Raw genomic sequence first — 12,842 nt, 5'->3', positions numbered from 1 at the left:
GCGTTATCCTTATTTTAAAGTGATATGCCAATTGCTGGTATTTTCCATTAAGTGTTTGCTCTAGGTTTTGGAGTACTTCCCCCAGGGAATACCATTGCTCTGTAATGTTCAGAGAAAGATGTAACGGGGAAAGTGAAGTTAAAACTAGGCTCATATCAGAGTCTACATATCTTTCAAAAACACACATCTGCCTTAAATACCTTGAGACAAGTTTTCAAAAGCCACATAAAAAGTGTTTCTTGCTTCTAATTTACATTTTAATAAACTGCCTTGAAAATCGTGTCAGATCACATGTGCTTTAGGGAGTTTACACTGGAGGTAACGGGAATGTCTGAAATTAAAGCCTTTTGGGAGGCATGGGCATTCTTAGCACAGTTGAGAGAGGCATCTTGAAAGCAGTGGAAATTATACATTACAGCAAGATCATGGAAGCAAGGGAGTAAACTGAAGGAGCAGGGCAGCTGCAGACAAGCATGGAGCAAAACTACACACATCTATCCCGCCATTATCAATTAACGGGTTCATCTCTCTAGGGCAGAAACAGGCTTACTTGAGTGCCACGAGCCATGGAAACCGAGAAGGTTTAGGCAGTCATGAGGCACACACAATCCTAATCTTTGTTAGTTTGTCCCTACCTGAAGTTTTTAGAGAGGAAAAACTACTAAAAAATAAAATAATACGTATATATAAAACGGCTAGATAAATAAATTAATAAATAAACACTTTAAAAAAAAGTCTGTACATGTCTTTTTCTTCTGGGTTCTTACCTGGGTGTTAGGACATCAATGCTCTGCTCCCAGTGTATGAACCAGCTTGTTTCATTGTTTTCATGTCTCTTTTATCTCCCTCCATCTACATTTTCTTTGCTGCCCTTTGCCCATTCCACTTAGAATCAAGTCCTTTGTGATCCCCTCTGAGGTTTTTGCAGCATCTAACACAAAACAGCAATGAAAAAGGGTGTGTTTCTCTTTACGTATCTTCTGATCCACTCCCTACAGTTGACTTATTTCTAATGAGTTTACAGTTGGGAAAATTACATTTGGGATGAGAAAAACAACAAGATGAAGTATGTACATCCAAGTGCTGTTCTGGAGGAGGCAATCAGATAACACCAGCTGCAGCAGAGGACTAGAACAAGCCAAGGTGCAGCTCTCAAGTGATGAAATTTGGTCCTGAAGAAGCTGCACTTGGGGGCTCCACAGCCAGGAATGAGGGCGCCATCTGTAGTCAGGGCTCCGGTGTAAAATACAGCTCCTGGTGCTGCACAGCTCTGCTAAAGTACTTGCAAATTGTCCTACAAGTGGGGTTCACTTGTATTTTGGCCCATTTTGCCTTGAAAAAGTTCTAGTTAGAGAAAGTCAGGCATTTGCAAAACAAAATGTAGGTGTTTTTTTTTTTTATCAAAAGTTTTTTTTTGTCAGCTGAACTTTGGAGATTGCCTTAGTCAAGCATGCTCCATCTCCTCACAGCTCCAGAATGTTCACTGGCCCAGATCTGATGTCCTCTGACCGGCTGAGCACTTCTGTCTGTAAGCTCCTTGGGACTTACCTTGCAGTTGCACCCTTGAATTCTCCAGGGCTGCCATTACAAAGTCATTACCCCCACTGCTGTATTTGCTGATGCTCTCCAGAGAAGAAGTTGCCTTTGGCAAGTCTGGGTAAAACAGACGAATGAGACATGGGACAAGACAAAGAGGGGGAAAAAATAGAAAGAAGAAAAAAAAAAAAAAAAAAAGAAAATAAGTGAAGTATTTGGGAATGAGGTAGGAGGGCCAGGAAGTTCAAGCACAGAGAATAAACAGGAGTAGTAGAAGGACCAGGAGCAAAAATGGAACAGGTAGATGCAGACAAAACTTCTGTTTTCAGTTCAGTACCCCACAAAGCACTACCACCTCTTTCAAGTCTCCACACGCTCAGGTTATCTTCCCACAACAGAAGGAAACCCCCTGCTGAGGACTTACCTTCCGTCCCTCACACTGCAGCCATGGAGCTGTGCCTTCCTGAGCATCAGCACAACCTCGTGCTGCATTGCTCATGGTCCAATTTAGGGCCAAACATGTGGTCAAGTGGAATTACAGGTATTACAGTGCTTTCTTTTTAGCCAAATGCTACTTGTTGCTCTACTTCACTGAACACACAAGATTGTTCCTGTGAGTGAGGAGTGCATGATGAAGAAGCCAGGAAACTACTGAATAAGAACCACAAGATTTCCCCTTAAGAATATCAAAAAGCATTTTGGATAATTGTCTATTTTTTTTTCCTGTCTGCCAGAAGCTTTATTTGTAATAGTGGATAACTCATTTAAACCAGAACATGCTCATTAACCATTACTTTTGTTATAACAAAATCTTATCTCATCGGGAATCAGACCTGCTGCTACATCCTCTTCTCGTCTTCAGGAAAATAGGCCAACCTCTTGGGACTTCTGAATTATGTATTCCTTGGGCATTCGGTTTAACACAAAGGCAAACATCCAACTTGCGGCTAAAATCACCAGTCCTTCTTCTTTCCAGGCTCCTTATTCATTCTGAAGTTTTTCTTTCTGTCTATTGGTACAGGTAATTCCATTCAAAACTCTTCTGTAGCTCACAAGTCAAATATCTCAGACCATGCCCTGCAAGAAAGTGAGTTGCCTCTAGCCTGCCACCTTGCCCTGTGTTACTGTTCCATGTTCAGTCACTTGATTTGAGCACCATCACTTTTCCTGGATCATCATTTGGGAAAAAAATCCAATTTGCACAGCTGGGACTAAGCCCAATTCCCTTCACCAGCATAGCTGAGGGGTTGTGAGGGTTTGTTTTCCCTTTACTCCGTTTCCAGGCAGTGTGATGACTCTTGAGGCCTGGTGAACACCGAGGTGAAGCCTTATGGTGCCTTAAATTAATGAAACAGTGTAAAATGCTAAATATTCTAATAACCTGAGGTGTCAAAAAGTAATGGACTCTGCTGGTATTTTTTTACCTTAATTTTTCCTGCCTATGTCTTATCTGTCATATATCAATGATAATATCTAAATAATACAACACTTTATTTTGCAATAATGTAATGAAAATAATTATTAGTATTTATAAAGCACCCTCGTGCTACACTGTACAGCCAGCTGTGAGAAAGCCAGTTAGGTACTCTGTGCTGCAATAGGGAATGGAAAAGAGGGAAAGAGCAGGCAAATAGCAGTAGCAAACCGAGTATATTTATATCAGTTACATTTATTACTAATCATGCCAAATATAACAAATGAAAGGAAAGGCACCTTTTTGTGTGTGCAGTTACTTTTCTAAGGACATTAGGAAGGCACAAATGTGCTGTATAGTACTTCGATTTTTATGGCATTTTACTTTTTAAATGAGTAGCTCCCCTTAAAAAGCTGTCCTGGTCCATCAAATCAGTTAAAATTGTCGGATAGTACAGTCCCTGGCATCTTTCCATTAAGATTTCTTGATTTGATCTACATGCATATCTGTTTGTTGTTGTTGTTGTTATTTGTTATTTATTCATTTATTTATTTTTATTTGAACTGCATTAACCATGAAATGTTATCACATCCATGCCCTAGCTGTCGGGTCTGCAGTTTCTAAATAAGGGTATATTTTGACAATACCAATTTAAAAAAGCAAATCTGAGGGTTTGGGAACTCCTATCTCCATTTCAGAGAGATGTCTGGGTTTCTTCTGCCTCTCTATTTACCCTACTTTGCTTCTGTTCACCAGTGAAGCCGTGTTCACCACCATCTTTCTTTCCAGGCACAACAAACAGGACAGAACTTTCTCTGGCATCACTTGTCATCACCTTTCCCTTACCAGCCAATGGGGATGCCATTGGGTGACACAGCACACTCCACAACCATGGCTAGGGAATAAAGATGCTGTCTCTACATCTTCAAAGCAGGAGAATAGTCTCCTGTCAAGTAGGTACTGCAGTCTGGTAAGAAGGGTAAGAATAAAATGTATTACAGAGCCAAGCTGCTTAAAGAAATTTAGCTTTTGCTTCTCCACAGGCTACATGCTCTTAATATGTAAGTTCCCTTTTGAGAGGTTCTGTGCCCACAACAGGTTATGGGGCCAGAACAGAGGCACGGCACTGAGACAAAATGCTGGTAATAATAATTATTTCCAGGCAAGTAATATATTTGCCGGTGGAACAAATATTTACCTGTAAATGTTGTTTGTTGGTGTGACAGCTATAAAACAGGCTTTAACAGCTAGCCTAGTGGTAATTTACATACAATAAAAGTGCATTTACATAACACTGAGGAATAAACCTGCAAAAGCAAGGAAGCGTGCAGTTTGCTTTAAAGTGTACTGTTGAGGTGGCATCATATTTAAGTGAAACATACGATGCATTTCTATTTTAACTGCATGTTTCCTTGGGTTGTGGGTCCATGTCACAGCCTTAATTGCATTTAAAAGCAGGTTTGAGAAGGTGAGTTTCCTTTGTAGCTTTTATATCCCAAACAAAAATAGAATGAAAAACTTGGGCATCATTAAAAGTGAGACAAAAGAAAGGGAACTGCTACAAAGTTTCAGCAGCTGGGATAATCTCCCAGGGGGAGAGGTGGAAACCTTATTCCATGAGTCATTTAATACCAAATAAACAAAGCACTGGAGAATAAATTGTAAGGCGTGATTTTTTTGTTGTTGTTGTTCATTGACAGAGGGAGGGCTAATTGACTTAATAGATCTTTTCCTTTTTTTAGTTCTCTAGTAATAGAAAGCAGGGACAATGTTATGGATATAGTTTTTCTTTATTTCTCACTGTCATGTTGCTTCTTGCTGTAATGGTAATATAGTAAAAAGATGAGTCACTTTAGCCTTTGCACTGTGAAGTAAAACTTTATTTGCAAGACAGAGCCCTCAGGAGTTGCTAAAATTCAGGATCTTTTTAGAAAGTGGCCTCCACTGATGTAGTTACGCAGAGTTTTAATCACAATTCAATAAAAAGTTTTGCTGGCCCAGTTATCAGAAGTCCTTATTAAAAGCTGTGCTTTAGTGGCAGAGCTCTGAGGAAGGCAGCTGAGTAAGCTGTGCACGCTGGCACGGCGTGCTCTTGGTCTCCGGTGGAATCCAGTAGACTGATAGAAGGAAACAAATAACCCCTTTGCATCAGTACAATAGCACCATGTCTGTAATCAAACATAATTATAAAATCACTACCAGTCAGGGCTGTTATAGTCTTGCCTGTAATCAAGAACAACATTATTTCAGTATTTATTACTCTCAAGAGTAATCTGAGATTTATGGGCCCTTGGAAATAAAAGTGTTATTTGGCAAATCCATTTATATGTATTATTTGCCCAGGAAAAGAGCTTTTTCTTTGAGATATCAGGGCAGTTCCAATAATGTGTTCTGTATGTTTTCTTCAGGTTCTTAATTGCTTTCATGGGCAAAAACCCACACACTACTTTAAGAATTTTTTTCCAGGATAGTCATGTGCGGACGGACTGGCCAGTCAGGTAGACATGCATCATTTCCCTGATGCTTGAGATATAATGGAACCACCGTGGCACTGGTGGGGATATAACTACTGCACTTAGATAAACAGCTTAAAGCAATGTCATCACGCAGAAACCAAACTGTTTGATGTAATTGTTCTGTTATTGTAGGATGAAACATCTCAAGGGGAAGACCTTCCCTACACTACTGAGTTACAGCTTTGGCTCTTGCAGCAAATGGCTTGTCTCTGTTGTATGAGAGGGAATGTTAAACAAACTAAAAAACGTATTTGGAAAAAGAACAATAAGTAAGATAACTCATTGTATGAAGTGTAGAGAAAGGGAGTAAGAAGTGCAGTTGATCATGAAAGAAGATAGAGGCTGTGTCTCTTAATTTTGGAAAGGAGAAGGAAAAAGAAAATGATTTTATTTGATTTTATTTTGTTTTTGCCTTCTTAGCTCCCAAAGGGACAGAAGGCAGCTCTGAATTCAGAAGTGGGTGTGGGTGGGAAAGCAGTGAAAGAAGACAAAAAAATCTTGTTACCTCAAAAAAAGTTACCTCAAAAGGTTTGGAAGCCAATTAATAAACCAACCTCAAAGCTCCCCAGGGAAATTGTATATTTTGCTTTCAAGATTACACAAGTGACCTGTAGAGTTGGTTTGGAGGGCACACAAGCTGACACAGACTACTCCTAAACACAAGTTTCTGAGGTTAAGCAAGTCAGCTCCTCTGTTTGTGTATATGGCGACAGTTCTGCCAAATACTTCTCAGGTACAGAAACGTTATCAGTGGGAAGGATCTGGACAGCCGTGCAAAGATAATCCTCCCCATGGTGTGTCAGGCTTCAGAAAGGGTGTGATTATCATTCCAGAGGAGTGTGAAGTGAAGCTATGCCTCCCATTCAGCTGAGCAGTTGCGAGATCCAGAAGGCTTCTGCTCGTGGCTTGCTCTGTTCTTTCTTCTTTCCTTCCTACAAACAATTTATGTTGGTATTAACTTATATTATCATTAACATTTAAATGTTCTAAGTGTGAGCCAATGCCACAAGGCAGAGTGGTCTTTGGAAAAGGATCTCCAACGAGAACATCAGCAGGGTGCAAGGTGGATGAGTTTCCCATCCTGGGTTGCTGGTATGGCTGCTGGCTCTGATTAGCACCTGGCAGTAACTAGCTTCATCTGGAGACAGGATCTGATGGTGCCTGTCACCAGCCTGACTCAGCTCTGCTAAGCCTAGTGGTGTTTCAGGACTTCTATACCAGCCGCAGCCTGGCACATGCAAAGCTCAGGTCCCCATAAAGGCGACGTGGCACTTCACTCCTCTGCTCGAATGGGTCCCAGAGATGGATGCTGCCTGTTCTCTCACCTGGAGGAAGCAGGCCCTCACCTAAGATGAAATCAGATGTCTGATCCCACGGGTCTCTTGAAGTCTTGTGTCCTGAAGTCTGGTGTGCCTTTTTAATTTTTGTTAGGAAGGATGGATAAGCAAATCAAACACCAGCCAGGAGGGTGGTAATCCTCTAACCACACCAGGCTGTGCTTATTTATGGATCATAATGCAGAAAAAAATACATTTGTGTTTGTTTCAGGTTTTGTTCTGGTGTCGTGGGTCCAGTAGCTATAAGGGAGTTAAGCCTGGACTCACCGCACACACATACACAAATACAAAAAAGTAAGGGCAACAAAATTCAAGATTACAAAAAATAATTTTTTATTTTTTTTTTTAATTACAAAGGATTACAAAAACAGCAGGTCAGTCTGATGCTGTTGGGATTTTTTGTTTTGTTTTGTTTTGTTTTTAATGAATAAACTTCTGTGCAGGAGCCCCTCTCCTCCCTGCTGGCTGCCTAAAGGAAGGCACAGGGGCAGCTGCAGCCACCTCTGCATCGGAGATGTGGCTATGAGTATTCAGTCCTGCACAAAAACACCTGGCCAGGCTTAACGAACGCTGTTTTCTAGAAGGTTCCTCAAGCTCTGCCAGCAGGGGCATATGCCTTGTAAGTGAGAGCATAAAGAGGCAGTTCTCAAAGAGCACGTGGTTTGAGTTACAAAAGCTTTCCTTAAGGGCAGAATTAATTATATATCATACAGATCTATTATATATTCTGTTTATACAATTATAAAGCATTATGGTTAATTAGTTGTGGTACAGGCTCCTGACGCAGAATATGGTTAGCGAATAAACAAAACGCTCAGCCAGCTGCAGTGGTGGTTAACAACTTGCACTTTCATATCACCTTTCACACTGAACTCCCTTGAAGTGATTTATAAATTATGCAATTCAGTGGGCCTGAGCTGCTGGTATTATACCAAAGTAGAACATGCTGAATCTGACATGACCTGGGATTGTCACACCTTTAAGAAACTAAATTCAGAATAATCCTCAGCCTTCTTTAATTGAACCGTTTTTCCTGTTTACTGTCATAGCAGCCGAGTGACTGAGTGATTAATCATGATCCTGTTATGTCTGGCATTGTACATACACAGTCCGTAAGTACTTCTCCATCCCCTCCTCCTCTCCTGATACATGCTGTTCTGACTAGCAGCAGGGGATATGTCTGTCTCAATATCCTAAAAATCAGGGTGAAATCCTGACCAGATTGACCAGACTGAGCCATGTGATACTGCACAAGTTTGGTTTACACACTGTTGTTTTTTTTTTTACATTATTTTGATGCAATGAAATGGGCTGGCATGACACAGGAATAATGCCTCAATCTATCTAAACTTTTTCAACTTAATTCACTTTTTACCATTATGGTATTTAGTGCTGATTCTTACTGCTATGCATGTGTTACTACAGGTGTTCAGGGAGAACAGGTGTTTTTGGAAATCTCAGCAATGCTACGTTAGTAGAGCTAAAAATAATAATAATAATTAGTGTTATGTGTTGTGTCATGGGATATCGTACTGCATACTCTACACACCCAAAAAAGGCGGGTCTTAAAGCAAACGAGCTTATAATGTTTATAAAAGAAACTGAAGTAACAAACAAGAAGGGAGCAAAAATAAAGCTGAGTATTTATATAGTATAGACTAGATTTCTGTAATACAAAATGCAGCATACAATATATTTATAAGGCTACAAAAAACAATAATAATAAAAATATTTCCCTGATGAAAATGTCCCAGGCCAATACCAATTCTCAGTTTCCCGAATGCTTCATGAAAGTAGTGGGATTTGAAATAGCTTAGAAGGAGGGTTGAGAAGCTTTTAAAATCTATTTTGGGCATAGTTTTCTAGAATAAAGTCTGAAAGAAGTGAATGAGAGCACTTCTGAGAGGAAGAGATGCATGGGCATAACTAGCTCAGAACAAAGAACTGCATGATAAAATACAAGATAAGGTTATAAATGAGTGTCCAACGGATGGTCATAACTTGTATGGCTCTAATTTGTATTCAGAATTGCAGGAAAGAAGTATGCCAGGAAAGGATACAAAGCCAGGCTGATAAAATCATAGCAAGAATTCAGGAAGGTCATCTTGACTTCAGCATGTTAGCCCCAGGGGGAACCAGGTGTGTATAATGAAAAGAGGAGTACTTGCATTGTAGAGGTGATAGCTGAGTTGATGCAATCACAAGAAATCACCTAAGAAAACACACAAATAGAATAATAAGAGGTAGAAATAGAGCCTGGTGAGATTTCTGTTGAAAGAGAAAGCTTGGATGGGGGATCTCCCACTGCTGAAAGAAAGGTTAAAGAATTGGCAATGATTTGGAAAAGAAAACAAGAGACAGAGAGTTCAGAGTCACAGTAGGATCACTAACATTACAGGCCATGAAGATGGAAGAAGTCCTGAGATTTGGTCACATCTTTAATGGTGACCTCAAAACATCTGACTGGAGCATACACAGAAGAAACTGAAAACCTGGAAAGCAGTGCAGTTGGCAGGACGCCATCTGAGGTAATTGCTTCAGGCAATGCGTTATGGTCCTAAAAACTGGAATATCCTATCCAGTAGGAGTGCGAGTTGCCCTCTTTCAAGTGGCAAACTTTCTAAATAAGAGTTCTCATTTACAACTTCCCATCTAGCAGTTTATTAAATTTAAATTTCAGCATTTTATAGCCATTTTCCATATATACACATTCACTATGCTAAATAACACCCAAAATATCCCACTTTATTATATGCAAGTGAAGAATTTTAATTAGTGCTAGTTTTGTAGAAGCACTCAAGGATTTGAATAGCTGTGCAAAAGTCTTCCATATGAGCCACAATGCAAAGAATAAATTTAAGATTTATCAGAAGAAAGATCACATGGGTTTAACTTTTGCAACAGCACTTTAAGTAATTTATCTGGACACCGTAAAACACACTGGCATGACCGCCTTGATCCTTTGAGCCCAGCACCAGGATGCATTGAATGGGCATCACTGACACATATGAGTGCTACATTAATTCGTGCTGCTCACTTTCAGAAGTTTGTAACAGGTAGGTGGGCCTTTTGTATATGTGTACCAGCTTCATTATGTGTGCTGGTAGTCCTGCACAGGTTTTCTGAGGCTTTCTTTGTGTCTTGGTAAGCCCTGCTTTGGGCAGACCTAGAGCAGCGCTCAGCAGTACAGCTGCATCCCTCGGCTCATGCAGGCTCTGGGAGGCACTGGCCATGAAAACAGCTCCACAGCCATGAAAATACAAAAATAACCTCCTCCCCCACTGCTTCTCCGTGGCACACAGACAGACAGCCAAAGACAAATATTCTCTCTGCATATGGGGCTAACACTGTTAAATATACAGGGATGAGCAGGGAGTATATAAATTCCAGCAGTTGAGAAAAAGCGGAAATTCGGCAGCTGGGTCTTTGCTGCTGACTCTCCTGTATTCCCCGCTGTGGATCCTGAAGCCCAAGCGTGGCTGCAACTCACAGAAGATGGTTGCTTGCAGATGAATGGCTGCTAAAACTTTTTAAAACCCCAAGTCTGAATCAGGCACCTCTCCACCAGTCTCTTCTTGAAGCAGAGAAAAAGGGCAGGGGGGATGGAAGGATATTTAGTTCTGAAACTAGAGAGAGTTTAGGTAATAATAGCGTTTTAGGAATAACTTCTGAAGATACATGTATTTCAAGCAGTTCCCACCTGCCCTAAATTATAGCTTGTAGTGAGTGCATCATTCGCCTCAGCAACTTTACACACTTGGTACAAAAGTACTGGGCTGAGCCTACGTATAAACTAAAATTTAACATGTTTAAAAAAGAAGCATAAATTATAAGTACAGAGCAAGCTGTTCGAAGACATTTAGGCTTGTCTCAAAACCACCATTTTCTTTCGAGATCTGCAGCAAACTCATGAGCACCCAGCAGCAGCTCCAACAAACATCATCCTCCAACATTCCAGCTTTCATGGGCATGCTTTAATTAAAAGGAATCAGCAGAACAAGGAAACCTGAATCTGTAGAAGCAAAGCATATATTATAAAAGTACACCGTTATGAATTCATTTACATTCAGAGAGAACAGGGAATGTTTGTAGTAATTACATGATAGACTTTTCAGAAAACCAAGGAAGTGAGTTGTTGTGCCAAATTCTGCTATATATCAGCAGATTGGAAAGGGAAACCTTGATTTTGATTTACTGTTACCCTATATCGAAATAATAATGGTACATCGATAGAATAACAACATAGTAAATGCTATAGTGAGCTGATATAATCCATAATTTATCTAAGGAAGAAAATTCTAGAAGAAATTAATTGGATGATGAGAGTCAGAATTACCACTTAATTTTATATCCACATATCGTATTTTCCTCCAGACACAGAAGGAATATTTGATGTACACAGAGAAATATGTAACTATTTGAACCAATAAAATATGTCACTGGATTTCCTATGAGATGCTTTTTCACAGTTTACCAAATCAGTCATAAATGTACTGTATATGATTTCTTAAAACACATCTTTGGTACTGGTTTCTGTACATTTACACTGCAAGGGTGAAGAACTCTTCCCTAAAGTAGGAATATATAGTATATTACAAGTATATATGTACTATATTGCTGTTATTATGCAACATTTAGTTGTCCTATTGTCTTTTTTTTTTTCCTTAACTGATGTTTCCTGTCTTTCTCTCTATATGGAGATAATCTTTCTTTTGTTATGAGAGACCAATACTGCCCTGCACACAGTGGCCTTGCACAGATTATTGATGAGTAACACAACGTCTTGGTCTAAGTCATGTCTCTTCACTGGTCTTTTTGCCATCACCTCCAAAATATGAAGGAGAGTTTTATCAACTTCCATTTCTTCCCTATGAAGAAGCCCAACCTCCTGGCCTCTCTTCTGTGCTGCCTATCCTGGAATGGTGTGCCAGTCTAGAAATAAAACACTATACAACTACTTTTACTTATGCTCATGTTCAAGCTTTTGAAGATGTGTAGCGATACAAAAAAAAAAATAAAATAAAAAAAATGCAAAAGAGTGCCATGCTTCTGGGCAGCATCTCTTGTTTGCGTGTAAAGTATTGACTGTTCTTACAGTAGACTCCATGCTACAAATCATTTTATCAATTAATGCATAATACTAAGAATTTACATTTCTTAACTATTCCCATTGATGTGGAAGGTAAATGATATTAGGCATGAAATTATTTGCTTAAAACATGCATGACATGTGTGGGTTGACACAGTAGGGTTCACAGCTGCAAGTTCAGGTCAGCACTCCATAGAAACTGTCAAGGTTGTTTCCAAAGGACAACGTTAAGGGGCAAAAGCTTGCTTTCCTAATTTAGGAAAGTCAGAATAAAAATTATCTTTGCAACAAGACGCACACTGCAAATATTCTGCCTAGCTTCTTAAGACTGAGATGAAAATTTTCTAATCACTTTCTCTATAAAGTCGGATCTCTTCACAATTAAAAGTCTCTCAAATGTATTGGATAGATCATAAATACATAAATACATACATACAAAATATATAGATTGTACGTGGGGAAAAAAAAAAAAGCACAAAACACTATGCAAGTACACAATGAACACAGTGGAACTGAAAGACTAGCCTGAGCCATGGTTTCAAGGAAATGTATCACTGGCAGGCACGTCTAGCACCCCACGTGCCTGCACAGCAGGAAAGCCCATGCAGAGCAGCTCGCGACTGGAGGTTCCTCCTCAGCAAGCAAGGATTTGCCCAGGCAGGTGTGTAAGGGAGCACAGCACAGCAGAAAGGACAATTCCTGGAAAGAGCAGGGGGCCAGAAAGGCTTTCTCACAGTGGCAGCATTCGCCCAGCAGCTCCTTGCAATGCAGAAATGGGAATTAACCCAAAATTTCCTTCCTACCCATCTGGCTGTAGCTTTGACACCGATAGGAGCAGTTGCATGTCACCTGTTATCTATAGAGTGCTTGCTGGCCAAGAAACCTGTGTCACTCCCTTTGGGTTTTAAGTTTTAATTTTCACCTGCTGTGGAAAGATAAAATGAATTCCA

The sequence above is a fragment of the Aythya fuligula genome, chromosome 2, assembly GCF_009819795.1.
Source record: "Aythya fuligula isolate bAytFul2 chromosome 2, bAytFul2.pri, whole genome shotgun sequence".
Lineage (NCBI taxonomy): Eukaryota > Metazoa > Chordata > Aves > Anseriformes > Anatidae > Aythya > Aythya fuligula.
The sequence above is the reverse complement of the archived record's forward strand: the minus strand, read 5'-3'. Positions refer to the sequence as shown.